This window comes from Musca autumnalis, unplaced genomic scaffold (assembly GCF_047663935.1).
Source record: "Musca autumnalis isolate F117 unplaced genomic scaffold, ASM4766393v1 scaffold_1, whole genome shotgun sequence".
In the NCBI taxonomy this organism is placed as follows: Eukaryota; Metazoa; Arthropoda; class Insecta; order Diptera; family Muscidae; genus Musca; species Musca autumnalis.
This window is the reverse complement of record NW_027411644.1, coordinates 138,726,123-138,745,193: the sequence shown is the minus strand read 5'-3', so window position 1 is coordinate 138,745,193 and position 19,071 is coordinate 138,726,123. Positions and strand designations below refer to the sequence as shown.

General features: G+C 35.5%; 1 protein-coding gene across 18 annotated transcripts in view; it reads right to left on the bottom strand.

Moving 5' to 3' along the window:
* Positions 1-19,071, bottom strand: part of Bili (FERM domain-containing protein 8 Bili) — a 1,367,054-nt gene that overhangs the window by 1,180,968 nt on the left and 167,015 nt on the right. For 4 of the 18 annotated variants that reach the window (XM_073955957.1, XM_073955965.1, XM_073955970.1 and 1 more), the window contains one exon: positions 13,338-13,754. The exons of the other annotated variants lie outside the window; for them this stretch is intronic. The gene's annotated coding sequence lies outside the window, so the exon portion shown is untranslated. The remainder of the gene's footprint in view (positions 1-13,337; positions 13,755-19,071) is intronic. 18 annotated transcript variants of the gene reach the window in all.

Below are 19,071 nucleotides of genomic sequence, written 5' to 3'. Positions count from 1 at the left end.
TAGTTGCTATGTATGTCATGAAAACCATCACACGCTCATGCATAAACCTTATAGAACGGCACCCGCAAATAGTTCCATGTCAATTGTGACGCATCAAATCCTTCAAAAGATATCTGGTGATATACCTTCCTTTTCGGTTGACTCTTCTATCTATCGTGCTTTGCCAAATTTGCGTTTAGCTGATCCACGCCTTTTTGATTTTCGGCCTGTGGATATGTTGTTGCCTGTGTACAACAAAATGTTTTATGTTCCTTGTTGGCGCAAAACACTGTATTTTGTTCGATATTTCGGGTCCAATTCCCCGCTCCCCCTTGCAGGTCTTCACAAACATTGAGCTTTAGTGAGGAAGACATCCTCAATAAAACACTTCTGCGGGTTTGGGAACTTGAGTAGGCTACCAAACGCAAATTACTTTCGCCATCCGACAGGTTCTGCGAGGAGAATTATCGGGCTAGATCTACGAGGAATGCAGTGGGTCGTTACGTTGTAACACTTGCCATCTGTTCTGAATTTCCTCAAAATCTGAAACTTGTTGATTCGAGTCAGAATGTCCTACGTCAATTTTTTAAGAATGAAAATTCGCTTTTGCGCAAACCTTCCCTCAAAGAAATGTATGATGCAGTTCTTCGCGAGTATCTTGACTTAGGTCACATGTGCTCTATTTCTCCGCCACAAGCGCCACTTGTATGTTATTTGCCCCAACACCCTGTGGTCAATTTAGAAAAACAGACCTCGAAATTGCGCGTAGTCTTTCATGCATCGAACAAAACTTCTACTGGTGTAAGTCTAAACGACATCCTTCATGTGGGACCCACTCTCCAAGCGGACTTACCCCCATTATTATAAGTATTCTTTTGTTATAGTTTGGATTTACCGAACAGATTTATAGCTTTCCGGTTAACTTAATGTTAAAGTGATGATTGAATTTCAAGGTGGAGGTTCTTGGCATTAACTTTCAATGTAAAAATTATTTTTTTAATATCTCCAAATTGGTTTATTTTGCGTTTTAAAAGCTTCAGACAGTAAAAGAACACATGTAATAATGGCTCTAAGTCTTATTAATATTGAGATGGGGCTTCGTGTTCACGCAAATGTATCGTCAGATACGCGTTCACCCACAACATACTTCACTACAGATAATTTTGTTTAGAGAGTCCCCAAATGACTCAATTACAGATTACGAATTGCAAACTGTCACCTTTGGTGTAAATTGCGTCCCTTTTCTGGCAATTCGTACTTTGCTGCAGCTCGCTGATGATTGTGAATGAGAATTCCCTTTAGGTTCGAAAATTCTTCGCAAAAGTATGTATGTTGATGATGTCCTCGTTGGTGCACATGATTTAGAAACTACTTTGCTTTCTCGTGACCTGCTTATTGCTTCCCTATCCACCGCTAAATTTGAGTTGAGAAAGTGGACCTGAAATGATAAGTCGGTGCTTGCTCGTTTGCCTCCTGACCATTTAGTTGACGCCCAGGTTCTTTCCTTTGCAGAGGCAAGTAGTTCCAAACCATTGGGCATAAGATGGAATGCCAGTTTGGATTCGTTATATTTTTGTGTGAATCCCATCCTTAGCAAAGATAAATACTCAAAGCGGGAAGTTTTTTCTCATTTAGCGAAATTGTTTAATCTTGTTCGTTGGCTAGCCCCCGTTATTGTCGTAGCGAAAATAATAATGCAAAAAGTGTGGTTAGATAATATAGGATGGGATGATTCTCTTCTTCTTGCTACAAGCAACTCCTGGCAAAGCTTTGTTGAAAATTATCCTCATGTGAATTCTATAAAAATTCCGCGTTGGGTTCAGTATGAACCAAACTCTTCAGCAGAGCTACATGTCTTTTCTGATGCTTCAGAGAAAGCATACGCTTGGGTAATTTACATTCGCGTTATAAACCCGCTAGGTGAAATTCATGTGCATTTTTTGGACTCCAAGACAAGGGTAGCGCCCATTAAATCAGTGTCATTACCTCGATTAGAATTGTGTGCGGCTGTATTAGCGTCGGAACTTCTAAAGCCTATATTGAATGATTTAGATATTTCAATCCATAAAATTTAATGTGGTAACGACTCGACCATTGTGTTAGCTTGGTTACGGAAAACTCCCACTACTTGGACGACTTTTGTGGCAAATAGGGTTTGTCGAATACAACAAAAAGTAGGAAATGATCATTGGTTCCCTGTTAGGTCTGAAGACAACCCAGCGGATTTGGGAAGGAGTCTCGCCTTTGGAACTTGCCCTTTTGTGGAAGGGTCCTAGTTGGTTGAGTTTAGATAACTCCACTTGGCTCCCCTCGAAACTGAATTGGAAACGCGAAGTGTTAAATACATTATTCTTATATTTCGAGTTATGAAGACATTTTGGATCGATTTTCTTCACTTGATAGAGCACTGCGAGTTTTGGCTTATTTGTACCGCTTCATCTATAAAACTCACCCACATAATCGACCTTCACATTGTTTCGCGAATAAAACTCCAACCTCTAAAGAAATTAGAAATGTCAAAAATCATCTAACAGTATTGGCAAAAAAGCTTTATTTTGCAGAGGAGTATAAGCATATTTTGCATAAACGGCCTTTACCATCCTCCATTTCCCATCTTGCATTGAACCCTGTTTTAGATGACTTTGGTGTTGTGTAAATGAACATCTAGTAAATTCTGCCACCTTGTCTGAGAATGAGAAACGCCCCATTATATTGTCATATGGATGTCGATTCGCACGTCTTCTTGTTGAATACGCACATTCAAAAACTGTTCACGGTCGAAATCAGCTTATGCTGGGTATTATTCAAATGGAGTTTTGGTTTCCTCGGATCAAAACTCTTATTCGCACCGTCATTAATCGCTGCAAGGTTTGATGGCTAGAGAAAAATAGATCGTGTGCACAGATTATGGCTGCGCTTCCTTCCGAAAGAACTTCTATTAATAGACCATTTACCACAACGGGGATAGGCTTTGCTGGGCCTTTTGATATTTAGTCATTTACGGGTCGTGCTTGTCGTATCACAAAAGGGTACGTTAGTGTCTTTGTTTGTTTTACGACCAAAGCTGTACATTTAGAGGCCGCATCTATCGTTGACTTCATTTCTTGCTACATTTTATCGGTTCATAGGTCGTCGTGGTTGTCCTAAAACCATATTCTCGGACAACGGAACTAATTTTGTTGGCGCTTCACATGAATTTGAAAAAGATTTTGGAACGTTTCTTCGCTATACCGTTTGTTCCGCAATGGGGTATCAACTTACTTGGCAATTTATACCAGCTGGCGCTCCCCACATGGGCGGCCTTTGGGAGGCAGCTGTTAAAAGTTTCAAAAAGCATTTTTATCGGCATGCCAAGTCCTTATCGTATATGTTTGAGGAATTTTCACTAATTTAGCTCGCATCGAAGCGTGTTTGAACTCTCGGCCTTTACACCCTATGTCAGATAGTCTCCATGAATTAGTAGCGCTTACACCAGCTCACTTTCTTATAGTTGCACCACTCCTTGCTACGCAAGAACACCTTGTTGAAGAATCGCCATTGAGTTTAGTCAATCGGTATATAAAATTAAAGGCTTTGACGCATCAATCTTGTATCAGGTGGAAAGAAGAGTATTTGTTTCATTTGAATTAGCGTTATAAGTGGAAATATCCGGAGAGAAATGTTGAAGTCAATGATTTGGTTGTCATTAGACATGTAAAACTTCCACCTAGTTCTTGGAAGCTAGGACGTGTGATTGATACTCATCCCGGTACTGACGGTAAAGTTCGTATTGTAGACGTTCAAACGGCTCAGGGTATTATTAGACGACCAGTCGTGAAGTTAGTCGAGTTACAAAAATTAAGTCTATTATTTGCTCTCTCTTTCGTGTTGTCCTCTTTCGTTATATGTGTTAGTTATGGCATCTCATCAAGATATTCTCCGTGAGATGGCGTTCGCTGATTACGAAGCAGACATGATGTCCGACCAGGAAGTGGAAGCCGAAATTAGGGCCACGGTTTTGGAAATGTCAGTCAGGGAAGTAGAAGCAGAACTGAGAGCCACCAAACTGAAAAGTCCGGGTCCCAAATTATCAAAGCTACAATAGCCAAACCCCCAATCCCGTGTCGCCTTTGTTCCCATGCCCATCCGATTTATAAATGTCTCACTTTTAAGAAAATGTCGGTTGCGTACCACCATTATTGCTACAATTGTTTGCATCCCGACCATGTTTCGCGAAATTGTCCAGTGCCATATAGATTTAGTTTTTGTAAAAATAAGCACCATTCAATGCTACACCTGTCAAAGAAGGCTAAAACCCAGTCCCCTCTCGCGCGGAACCGAAACCATCGACATCTCTTGTGCCACGGGGTATATTTCCGGTACCACTCCACACGTTTTGCCAAGTTTGGTTTTACCCGTAGGTAGAATTATTATGTTAACCCCACCGTTGTGGAACGTCCGTGTATGCCGAAGAATTCTATGCCTGTCAGGGCTATCTTGGACCCGTGTTGTCAAGTTAGACAGATGTGTGCGTCTCTGATAGCAGAGTTGAATTGGCCATTAACGAAAATCGACAACATGGACTACGCAGATTTTTTAATTATGTCCCGATTTGATTCAACTCAAAGACAGTTTGCAACGGCTAGGGTCGCAAACATCGCCCCCGTGTAGTACCATCAATGACTGCCCCCCTTCTATTCGCGAATCATTTAATGGCCTAGAGCTAGCGGATCCTACGTTCGATCGTTCTGGACCAATTGCATTGGTTCTTGGTTCCAGAAATTTATTCTAAAATAATCTCGCCCAGAATAATTACCCATTACAGCCCAGTATACGTTTGGATGGGTAATATTGAGTCCAGTACAACTTTAAAAAAAAATAATAACTTTGTGCAATGAATTTATTTATATGCGTTGATATAAATTGCTTCAATTGAAAATTATAGAATCTCACATACGAACCTATATATCACTTATTAATTTGTATTTGTTGATCCATTTAAATATATCGAGGGGGCGGCAATGTATAAGTTAGATACCTTGGCCTTCAGCTTCCCGAGCCCAGTCGATCACGGATGCTGATTGACAGCTCGGGCGACGGTAATTGTTGGTTTGCTAATTTTTGATACATAGACACTCTGCTCTCACTGAAATAAACGTAGTTGTAGTAGTAAAAAACGAAGATCCTCTGCGATCACTAAGATCCTCTGCGATCCAATGAACCTCTGCGTTCACTTTACTTTTAACTTTAAAAGAGCAAAAAAGTAATCTTGTTGTTACAAAGATAAAACCAATTCAATAAACCATCAAACATTTATTATTATAAAAAACTTATACCTCTGTGTTTTTATTTATTTCTTTTCCCCTCATTGCTGTACATAAACAGTAGCTCTTAGGTGTAAACAGCTCAACTCGAAAGAGAATTAATTAAATAATTATCAGTATAAATAACCTTCGCCTTAATAAGGCAAAAATAAAAAATAATTTCAACATGAGCCAGGCTGGGATTCGACCCTGGGTCCCCGACAACTGAGTGTCAAGGTTGCCTGCGTCTTAGCGTTCTGAGCCACCATCAACTTGTCAAAACATAAAACTTACCATAGTATTTGCGAACATTGAAATATGGGATTACCAAGCAGGACTATAGGAAAATTTGGAGTTTCAATTAACTGACATAATTTCGCATATACATTTATCTAATGAATTGCGTATATATGGTAAATTTCAAATTTCCTTTACAGTTACATAGAAAAAAAACTTAAAAACTTTTTGGCGAGCACATCCGCCATTTTTGGTACATGGGTTACGAAAAAAATCAGGCCAGGCTGGGATTCGACCCTGGGTCCCCGACAACTGAGTGTCAAGGTTGCCTGCGTCTTAGCGTTCTGAGCCACCATCAACTTGTCAAAACATAAAACTTACCATAGTATTTGCGAACATTGAAATATGGGATTACCAAGCAGGACTATAGGAAAATTTGGAGTTTCAATTAACTGACATAATTTCGCATATACATTTATCTAATGAATTGCGTATATATGGTAAATTTCAAATTTCCTTTACAGTTACATAGAAAAAAAAACTTAAAAACTTTTTGGCGAGCACATCCGCCATTTTTGGTACATGGGTTACGAAAAAAATCGTGGTCTCAAATCTGTTCGCGTTCACAAAATTGGATGCTGCACTCAAAAGTTATATGCGGTTTTACTCTCTTGTAAAGAAAAAATTCCTATTGTGTTGTAATAAGAACATGTATATATGAATCGTTAGCAGCATTATTTATATTTTCGCGGAAAATCAAAAAATATTGAAGAAATCTTGGAATAAATTTTATTTATTCTAAATCAGAGTCCAAAAAATCTCTAAAAAAAAAATAATTAAAAAATACGCACAGAATCTAGACAACGCGTAGAAAAATGTGAGACCAAAATTATAAAGATCGCGTTTATAACTTGCATATTACAGCACCAACAAAGAACGGAAACTTATTGTTGGAAATTATTTCAAAAATATATTTTTGGTTAAATACGAAAAATTTGAAAAATAAATGTTGGGAGTTATTCAATTATTTCGCTAAATTTCGATCCAAATCCTGAAGTATTTTGCTTAAACTGCTACGAGAAATGTAATTAGTCATCGTGTAAGTATATTTGCATAGTGTGATTAGCATTAGAAATAAGAAGTAGAGAGTAATATTGAAATTAAAATCAAAGAAAAAACATAGAAGTTAAAAACCGTATAATTCGCGAATTGGTTTAAATCGGTTGAGGTGCATGTGCTTTTCGGATACAGGGAGTCCATGTCTATCAATATGCATGGATTTTCCCATGTTTCATTTAGCGGCCAAAGTGTGCCATCAGTTGCATCTTACTATTCAAAAAACCTTCAAGTGGCCACAAATTACGCGATGTGCATATGATTATAAGGTGCATCCGATTTCAATGGCCCCCTATTAAAAATACGTCAATATAAATTATTTTAGACAGATTCGTCAAGAATGCGGTGGCACATTCTATTTTGGGATAAATAGGGATACTACTCCTGAATCTTTGTAATTTGTGACACACCTTTTTGGCAAATATTATAATCGCATATAAAGGATTACATTTATGCAAAAATAATCAAAGAAATTCGCGGACTTGTCAAAATATATTATTGTAGATTTTCCTACTTTCAAGGTATCTATATCCGGCGTTTTAGTGGATGGATTCGACCGCGGAAGAGCTCATTAGATCCGGCACGCAAAAAACTAAAATCACGCGGGGTTCAGGGGTACCTGTACTACAGTTGTAAATTTTAAAGCCAAAAATAGGGTTTTTCAGAAAATTTACGCACCAAATTTTCGCCTTTGGACTCCTATTACTAGGAAGCTGTACGGAGCACACTCATGAGATATACATCGAACGACGTGGAATCGCGAGTTCTACAATCCTATAAACTAGTTATCTAGTTGCACCCTCTAATTATAAGAAAAATTCGAAAAACACTGAAATCAAAACTTCAGCATCGATTTTAGGGGGATGCAGTGTATATATCCAAAAGTCATACACTAGAACCATGTTGCCCAAGGGGTATTGTTTAGTTCTTTCTTTGAGCACAGGTTCGAATTTTGCGTGGTTTGGCCAGAAATAAAAAAAGAACAGAAAAAAACGTGTTTACTTCAACACATTTTTCTCATTTTTTATATTACGACCAACCCCGCTTCCACAAAAATTATTTGTTATGGTCCATATTATGAGATCGTGGCTAAAACACTTCAATTAATATAAATATATTCATATTTTATAAAATATATTAACAGTTCGCGACTTATTAAATGGTGAACCTCAACTTCAACGATTGAAAAACTTTTTTGAATATTACCATATACTAGTTACAAAGCTTTGCCTTCGTCTGCCACAAAAGCAACATCCCATATACCTAAAGATCGGCATAACCACCCGTGAATCATAGCATAATGGTTGGATGCATGGGACTTCGGTATACTCCTAATTTTTCAATGCACCTCTTAGGTCTAAACAGCTCAACTCGAAAGAGAATTAATTATTTAAATATCACTATAAATGACCTTTGCCTTAAAAAGGCAAAAATAAAAAATAATTTCAGCATGAGCCAGGCTGGGATTCGAGCAGAAAAGTGTCAAGGTATAACAGGAAAATACGGTCTTGGCGAAAGAAATTAAAGGGGTGATAGACTAATTCAGTTTTGTCAGGAACATAAAATGATGGTAACAAATACAATGTTCTGTCTTCCCCCAAGAAGACTATACACGTGGAAATCACCGCAAGATAGAAGGGACACTATTGTGAGAAATCAAATAGATTTTATATTAATTAATACCAGATACGGATCTTCGGTTATGAAATGTTCAACGTATCCAGGTGCTGATGTTCCTTCAGACCACAATCTTCTGATGATGAAGTTGCGCATAAAAATTGCCACGAGCAAAAAACGGAAGATTCGCCGTAAACTCGATGTGGCAAAGCTTGAAAATACCACATTCAAAACAAATTTCCGAGATAAAATAAATCAAGAACTGAGAAACATAAATACTGAAAACGTTGACGACTTATGGAACGCACTAAGGACTACGCTCAAGCCCCTAGCGGATAATACCCTTGGATACCACAAAATATCTAAACAGAAAGAGTGGATGACACAGGATATTCTCGACTTGATGGAAGAGAGACGAAAACATAAAAACATAAATTTTGAACGATATTGGGAACTAAATAGGGAAATCCAAACCGCAATGTCAGGAGATTGAAAGATTAAAAAGCCTTCACGACGATTTTAATCTCCATAGAAAGTTAAAAGAACTTGCTGGTGTATACCGCAAAACTCCCTCAAAAGTACTTTACAACAATAATAATGATCCTGTTTTTGACATAGAAGAAAAGAAAAATATCTGGAGATATTATATAAAACAAATTTTTACAGATGAACATAGAACAACTTTTGAAGAACAGACGCAACATCCTCTTACAGGAACACCAATATGTAGAAGAGAAGTTGAAACTGCTATAAACAGTCTGAGAGATAAGAAAGCTTGTGGGCCGGCCGAGATTCCCTCGGAAATCCTAAAACTAATAGATGAAGAAAATATAGAAATTATAACAAAATTAATTAATCATGTATATGATACAGGCCGATTCCCGCAAGATTGGCTAAAATCAACATTTATTACCATTCCGAAGAAATGCCATGCAAAATATTGTAGCGAATACAGACTTATTAGCCTTATGAGCCATGCTCTAAAAATATTTCTGCGTATTATCCACTCCAGAATATACTCGAAATGTGAAAAAGCCATGGGAACATCCCAGTTTGGATTCAAGGAAGGTATGGGAACCCGAGAAGCACTTTTTTCAATACAAACATTGGTTCAGAAATGTAAAAACGCACAAAAAGACCTATTTCTATGCTTCATTGATTACGAAAAAGCTTTCGACACAGTGTTACACGATAAGTTGATTGACATCCTCATCTCCATTGGCCTAGATCAGAAAGAAGTACAATGTATTAAAAGTCTATATTGGAATCAAAATGCACAAATAGAAGTGAACGGGGAAATGACAAATAGTATTGATATATCCAAGGGAGTCAGACAAGGGTGCATATTATCACCTTTGCTATTTAATATCTATTCAGAAAAAATTTTTGAAGAATCGATAAACAAAATTCCAATAGGCATTCCTTTAAATGGAACATTTCTGAACAACATACGATATGCTGATATGCTGATGATACAACTTTACTGTCGCATAGCATATCTGGTCTCCAGAATCTTGTGAATAAGCTCACAACACACAGCGAGAAATATGGTTTGAAAATTAACATCAGTAAAACAAAATTCATGGTTATAAGCAAAAAGAATTGCCACAATAATGCAACATTGAAAATTCACAACACCAATGTGGAGAGGGTTAAAAAGTTTCAAATATCTAGGAATTACAATAACTGAACAGTGGGACTGTTCAAAAGAAATACGATGCAGAATTGAACTGGCCAGAGAAGCATTTTCAAAATACAGACGAGTGTTTACGAGTCATGACATTAATCTTGAAACAAAGATTCGTTTTATCAAAACCCATGTCTGGTCAGTGCTATTGTACGCAATGGAAGTATGGACCATAAAAACAGCTGATATAAGAAGACTTGAAGCTTTTGAAATGTGGATCTATAGGAGAGTTCTGAAAATTCCTTGGACAGCCCATGTGACAAATGCCGATGTTCTAAGAAGGATGCACTGCGAAAGAGAACTTATCTCAGTTATAAAAAGACGAAAGACAGCATATTTGGGACATATAATGCGAAATCAAAAATATAAATTACTGCAAATTGTAATCCGCACAAGGATAGAAGGAAGGCCTGCTAGAGGTAGAAAGGAGACAACATGGATCGATAACATCACAGAATGGACTGGCATCCGAGACATTACAATCCTATTGTTTAAGGCTAGAGATAGAGAGGCATTTGCAGATATACTAAGCAATCTATAAACAAAAAAATATTACAAATATTGTATCCATATGTATTTATAAAAAAAAATATTTGTATTGTATTGGTCGCTAACATTCGGAAAACGAATTAGCATATAAAGAAGAAGAAGAATGCAAACTAACGTTGCCGTCTGTCTACGGTATATAGGAATAGTTTGAAGTTTCAATTAACTGATATAATTTCGCATACACATTTATCTAATGAATTGCTTATATATACTAGTTGTAATATTTTGGACTACTTGGTAGGCTGAGTGAAACGCACGCATTAAAGTTTGTAACGAAACTGAATTTTATTTCAAATGTTCTTAAGTCTAATGTTTACAGAGTTGTATTTTATAGTAGCAAGTGTGTGTTGTAAAGGATAGGGCAATGTTAGACATTGCAATTTAGAATTGTATGTAATTAGATATTAATATTTTATTTACGAGGCAGTTCGGAAACTTTTTAGCCTAGCACAATAAGCGCGGTATAAACAGAAAAAAGTGAAGTGTTTTGGAAACTTCCATCTGTAGCGTATAACGTACTGTGTGTGGAAGGAGATGTTATTAAAGGCAGATGTTGGGAGCTAGAGCACGTCGGTTTCCGGCCTTATAACTCGTCGTAGGGGTAGGGTCGGAGCTCCAATGCCCTTCCTTCGGCTACACTTAATTATTTTATTTTCCGTGCTCATTCGGAAATTTAGGTTGAGAGAGAAGATATAGAGGAATATTTCTTTACGGCTAAATATGATACCGGGACGATTAGGTGTTGGTTCGCCCGTTTTGCCCACCCTTCCTGATCACATGATGAATGCTCCTTTCTAGTATAGATGCTTTCTGGATGTGATACCCTACTTCTTACTGACCTTTTCACTCGACTACATCATGGAATCAAACGTCAAAGCAATTTACTCCATTTGATATAAGACAAATTTATTCATTATTTGTGATAATAGTAACCTTACGAATCTAGAGTTCATATTCTGATTGTAGACACTAGCGTATATTGACTTGGTGATTATTGCTAGTAAAGTACATAAGCATAATGGACTTATAAATTACAGGCATTGTTCAGATGGTAATAATTTAAAGTCGATTATCAAAATCTAAATTTAACTTTTCATGAAATATGTTTCCCACTCTTTTGTATCTGAATGGTTATATCTAATATGAAGATATCGAACGGCAATTTTAACAACGGGTGGAGAACAATATCAAAACAAACGATAGATAATTTGAGAGTGCAACATTTAAATGATTAACATAAACATAATTTCACTTACTCTGTTTATAATTAATACATTCTCACTTACTCATTTCATACATGCGTAGTCCCCCGACGAAAGGCCTTTCGAAGAGATCATGCATTGATAAATTAAAGAGAGTGAAGAGAGTAAATATTGGAATAAAAATAAATGGACATATTGTGAATAATATAAGATATGCAGACGACACCACACTACTGGCTGAGAGCATATCAGGTCTACAGAAACTTATAGAAAAATTGGCACTCACAAGTGAAAAGTATGGGTTAATAATTAATATGAAAAAAACTAAATACATGATCGTAAGCAGAAAAAACGACCATCGCAACGTGAAGCTTACTATACAGGAAACCGAAATCGAGAGGGTACACACATTTAAATATCTGGGAGTACTAATAAATGACCGTTGGGACTACTAAAAAGAAATTAACAGCCGAATAGAAATAGCGAGTGATGCCTTTTTTAAACACAAAAAAGTATTAACAAGTCACGACATAAATGTGACAACAAAAATAATATTTATCAAGTGCTATGTTTGGTCAGTCCTATTATATGCTTCCGAAGTTTGGACACTAAAAATGTCCGATGAATGAAAATTGACAGCTTTTGAAATGTGGACATTCCGACGAGTACTGAAAATACCCTGGACTTCAAAAATATCAAATGACGAAGTACTTAGAAGGATGAATGTGAACCGACAGCTAATCTCAACAATAAAAAAGCGTAAAGTCTCATACCTTGGACACATACTTAGAAATAACAAATACAAGATTCTACAAGCAATCCTTAAGGCAAAAATCGACGGAAAGCGCGGAAGAGGTAGAAGACAAACAACCTGGCTCAAAAATATCCAGACATGGACTGGCTATAATGATGAATACTCTCTTTTAAAGCCGCTAAGAACAGGGAGCTGAACATCATTGTGTAACAACAAATAATTATAAATATATACTTAATATCATATATGTATCATTGAAATATTATTGTACGATCACCAATATCCGAATAACGGATGAGTAAATAAAGAAGAAGAAGATGCTGCGTTGCTTGCTATTGTTCTCTCCCGCAACAATGTTGATAAACGTTTGCAAATTAGCACCGGCAAAACACTTACAATTTAAACGCTTACGGCTTATAGATAGATTGATCCAACCAAACTTAGTAGAGAACACAACCCAGTATTTTCTCTCTTTTTAATTAATTTGTCTGTATGTCATAGACAGATATGTATATAGCGCACCTTGTGTATCTGGTGTGTGTTTGGCTAGTTTGATGGAATCAATGATTAAAGAAGGAGAAAAATATTGTAATAAAATAAAATCTTTAACAATTAAATCCAACGACAAAATATCGGCAAATGAGTCACAAATTTTGGGTAGCAGTCCATATTAGCAATTTTTCCCTTCCAGTCTAAAATTTTTGTTGGGATTAGTTTAGCTTGCACATACAACCGATTATAATGCAATCACTGGGAACACACGATTTTTGTTCACTGACTCACCGATTTTTCCAACTTTGTGACTATTTTGCCGATACTTTTGTCTTATTACACTGACAAATATATATGGGTTATACTTAAAACTCTTATTAAAACCCTTTCCAGGTAACATTCACCACTTTCTTAAAACTCACTTCCCAAAATGTTGTTGGTATTGTTGTCTTCCGAATTTGGCGATGTTCTATTAATACGTGGTTTTAGACGATTTCGCACGGAATTCCACTTTACGCAGTATATAATGAATCTATCCTCCGCAGAACTATTGACAGCCTTTTGTTAAGGTTTCCAAATATTGGCTGGTATTCTTCTGAGTTTAATTGATTGTAATTAGATTTCTTTACACACAGTATTTATGCACTCTCGGTATAAAGCATAGGCGACAATTAATGATGACTCTGAAAGCAATCCATGCACAAACCCATGTTCGGTGGTAGAGAAGAACCGGTATTTTTTTATTGCCTTACAATGCGTGTTGGAACATTACAATTGCTTTTGAATGTTGTTGATTCTCCTTTCAGTTTTCGAACTGAATAGACGTGTTTTTTTTGTGCCTTGAAAAATAAAAAATATTAATAATATTTGGAAAATTTGAAAACAAATATATATTCATATTCCTGAGACGATAAATATCCTATTATGGACGATTTGGATCCTTTGGATGAAGATATCTTATCTGAAAATGTACCCCCGGACAAATGCGGCGATAACAGAAAATCGAATAGAACCAATACGATATTGCCATCAAACGTTTGCTCTGAGGAATCAATGAACACAACCGAAATTCCCACTAACAATTTTAAGGCCAAACATATAGCCGCTAAATCAAGATCTAAATCAAAAGCTATTGATCAGAGAAGATTTCGTAGCGATTGTTGCCAAAATAAAGTTTTCCCAGAATGCTCAAAAGAAAAGGTTAGTAATATAGATTCTGAATCAAATGTTGCGAATGAACATGGCCAATCTCAAAGCAAACGTCCGAGGGTTTGTGAACCTTCAGAAATGTCTCTAAATATAGATCAGAATTCCCAAAACCGATTTGCACTATTAGGTGATATTGACATCCTTCTTGAACCATCAGTCCCAAGAGCTCAACCCCCTCAATCCCTTTCTGAAGTCAACGTCAATGAGCAAAATATACCCAATACTAGACAAGAAATCTCGCCCAAGTCCTTAAACAACCTTAAAAGGTTTTGTCCACCAATTTTTCTTTTTAATGTTAACATAACAGAATTGATACACACATTGAAGTCCAAAAACATAATTTTCAAAATTGTAAACAAAAGCCAACGTAAAAGTAAATTGTACATACAAGATCCATTAGTTCATTCTGAAATGATTGAACTCCTCAAAACCAAAGAAATTCCAGCATACACTTATACTTCAAAAGAACTGAAACGTACCAGATTGATTTTGAGGGGACTTCATTACAAAACAACCATAAATGATATAAAGAATGACATTGACACTTTAGTTCCCAATAAAGTGGATGATGTTAAGAAATTTTCAACTGAATATTCCAAAAAAAATAATATTGATACGGGACTTTATTTAATTACACTTTTCCCTGGAAAATCTATAGATGAATTGAGAGCTCTTAGATACATTTGTACCCAAAAAGTGACATGGGAAACACCGAAATCAAATTTGAAGGATGTCTAATGTTGGCTTTGCCAGCAATGGGACCATATCTCCAAAAATTGCAGCAGATTGTACGTCTGCGTTAAATGTGACCAAAAACATGCACCAAAAGATTGCAAATTTGTATCAACTGAAGAAAATAAGCCTTATTTTGCAAACTGTAAGCAATTTGGACATCCATCAAATTATCGGGGTTGTACTTCATACAAGGAGTATTTAAAGAAAAAGGATCAAATTAGGGCTGCGGCTAAAGAAAGAAAGGCGTTAGCTTCTAAAAATGTGTCTAATGTTTTAAGCGGTTTCAATGTTATTAACCCAAATAGAACATTCGCTTACTGTTTTGTTGACCCTCAGCAAGTTAGATCTAAACCTGTAATTATTGATGAGTTTATGAAAATTGCCAGAAATATTTGCCAGGTTGAAACTATGACCTTGGAGGATAGAATAGAAAATTTTCTTAGATGTTTTAGAACACTTTCAAAGGAACAAGCAAAGATTCAATGCTTAGAACTTTTAGAAGACGTAAAACGTCAATATGGTTAATAATTTCTAATGTTTTTATCTTTTAATGTGAGATCACTTATTGAGTGGAGTCGAAGAATAGAATTATCAAATATTTTATACGCAAACAAAATTGATTTCGCATTTATACAAGAAACTCACTTACGAGATGCTCACAGGGTTTCACTAGAAAATTATACGTTCATTAGAGACAAAGAGGAGTAGCTGTTGTTCTTAAAAAATCTTATAAGTTTCAAAGGATTTTTATAAATGATTTTGTTTATCCTAACCTATTTTTAAGTATTTGTATATTTTTAAATGGTGTTGAGCAAAACATTTTAATTGGTTCAATTTATATTCCTCGTAATGCTGATCGTACTCAGTACATGGCTAGCTTGTCAGCTTTAAACAATGTTTCCCGAAATTACTACGGATTGATAATTGGTGGCGACTTTAACTCTAGACACTTGTCTTGGGGCTACAGCAATCGTCGGTAGATTTTTTGAGATTATCAGATTCAGTCCGAACTTTTCCGAATGGAGCTTCATTCCTTGACCACTTTATAGTCAGTACAAAATTAGTAGATCCGTTATCTCAAAATTTTCAAATTTGTACCTTAGCAACGTTTTCCGATAATTTCCCTCTAAGATTAAATTTGCAATTATCATCAGTTTATATAATCGTAAATTCTCCCAAGTGTTACACCTCTTATAAAAATACAAACTGGGATATCTTTCGAGTAGATGTTCACAATGCTTTGTTGATTAACTTTCCCGATCCAAAGAGAAATCTTTTAAACTTTTACATACACAATATGTCGGACGCGATAAACAATGCGCATTCCAGACACTCAGAAATTAAAAATATTGGTTAAAGAGTTATAATTTCAGATTCAATAAGAAACCTGTTTAAGTTAAAGTATACTTGGCAGAGGGAATTAAAAAGACTTATTAACAGAACTAGAGATAGATCAGACCCAAACTATCGATTATTATCCAGCTGTTAGGTAAAATAATTAAAAGGCAAGTTGAAATTGAGCAATCTATGACTTTTGCGGAAAGGCTTAAGAAGATAAAACCGGGTCCAAGCGCACATAAAGAGGTTTATAACATAATTGGTCATAAAAGAAAGATTGGTATAAATAAATTGTCAGAAAATGGAATTTTAATTGAAGATAACATAGTTGCATGTGATAAACTTAAACAATATTTTGGTAACATTTACAGTCATGTAATTGTAAATCAAGCAACAGAAAACATGGAACATATAGTTCTCAATGCAGTATCCAATAGTTCCAATTTGATTAATTTTAACGAAATAGAATCTTCTTTAAACTCTATGGATAATCCAAGACTAACAACTATGGACGAAGTTATCAGCCATAGCAAAGATATTAACAACAAAAAACTAGATAACATATCCAATTTCATAATAAAAAAGCTATCTGCTAAAGCCTTTGAGTACCTAACAGTCATATTTAATAACTGTTTAAATAATGCATATTTCCCTGATAGGTGGAAGATTTCTAAAATCGTTCCAGTTTTAAAAAAGCCAAATAATTCGGATATTAACAATTTAAGGCCCATTTCTTTGCTTTCTAATTTTGAAAAATTACTAGAAAGAATAATTCGTATTAAGATGGACTATGGCTTAAATACTCCTTACATACCAGAACTTCAGTTCGGATTTATAAGAGGCCAATCTACGACAGATGCTCTACTTAAATTTCAAAATGATATTGTATGTAATTTGCGGGAACGGAAATGTACTGTAGCTCTTTCACTTGATGTAGAAATGGCATTTGATCACGCAATGCACTTAGGAATTTTATATAAAATGGTTCAACTTAATTTCGATCCCTTTATTATAAAATTGTTCTATAGTTTTTTCTCAAATAGAAAATTTTATGTACAATTTCAAGAAGTAATTTCTGAGCTCGGCGACATTAGATGTGGTGTCCCTCAAGGATCCATTTTATCGGCCCACCTATATAGCATATTTATGTACGATTTTCCACATATTGATTCGGATTCTTGCGGCCTTCTTTATTAAAATTTAACAAGCATGCCAGGTATGTGTTGGGAAAAGCATACAGAATTCTAGGACCTTTTTCGAAAGTCTTGGTTAATAAAGACTTTCCATCGAGTACTAAACTACTATTATACAAAACAACTATAAGGCCAGTATTTTTTTATGCTTTTCCCATATGGTTCAATATATCACCTATAATTACACTGGTCAACAGGACTTTTGTTTCAACCGAAGTTGCAGTTGTTTCTAGATGAAATCGGCGAGTTATTTTCAAATCCGGTCCCGGTTTTTCTCCATCAGCTCTTGTTTTTGAGATATAGCTCAAAATCAGTTTTTACGACTTTAAGCCAGATTTTCGTTATTTTCGGATACAAACAAATATTTTTTGTGTATTTTTCGACATTAATATATTAAGGAGATGTTGTACGCTCGATACAAATCGTTTTTGAAATAGTTATGGTGAGTATATAACAAAAAATGTAGGAAATATACGACGGACCTTGTAAAAATTGCTTATTTTGAGTACTTTAATCTATAATTACGTCATCGGGAGAAGTCATAGGATCTTCATATGGTACTCCGGATATGCTTAGGGTGTCTACTATATAATCCAGTATTCAAGTGTATAATATAAAGTTCATAGCCCCCATGATTCGGCCATAACCTAAAAATCGCCATGAAGACTGCTAAAGGGAAATAATTTACCAGTGATATCATTACCACATAAGCCATTTACTTTTCAATGGCAGTCTTCATGATGATTTTTAGGTAAAGGTCGAATCATGGGCGGTATGAACTTTATATTATACATTTGAATACTGGATTATATAGTAGACACCCTAAGCATATCCGGAGTACCATATGAAGATCCTATGACTTCTCCCGATGACGTAATTATAGATTAAAGTACACAAAATAAGCAATTTTTACAAGGTCCGTCGTATATTTCCTATATTTTTTTGATATATACTCACCATAACTATTTCAAAAACGATTTGTATCGAGCGTATAACATCTCCTTAATAAATTAATGTCGAAAAACCCATAAAAAAATATTTGTTTGTATCCGAAAATAACGAAAGTCTGGGTTAAACTCGTAAAAACCGATTTTGAGCTATATCTCAAAAACAAGAGCTGATAGAGAAAAACCGGCACCGGACTTGAAAATAACTCGCCGATTTCATCTAGAAACAACTGCAACTTCGTCTGAAACATTCAACTTTTTCAATTTTGTTGAGCAGTGTTATCAGCGAAATGGAAATTTTAGAAAGGAAAATTTTAAGACACTGCATTGGAAAATACTATGAATCTAGTTGTAGACGTTTTTCTAATAGAGTTATTTACTCGGAATCCAAAATAACCCCAATTGGTTTATATGTATGTGACTTGATGTCAAAATTTGCTCAGCGTATAAGTATTCATGAAAATAGCTATGTATGTGTCTTGTATATATGACAGTCAACGACAATTTAGCTGGACGAATTCAAACTATTTATCACCAATTGGTTATATCAATGAAGTCCCGCCAAATTTTGATATCAATGCCAATATTCGGCACCTTTTTATGAAAAAGTCATATCTGGTACGAACAGAGGCTGAATTATTATATTTATTTACTTTTTCTTTTATATTTCTTATTTTTTTATTTTTAAATTTTTTTATATTAGCTTATTTGAGTTTTTAACACTCGCAAAATTG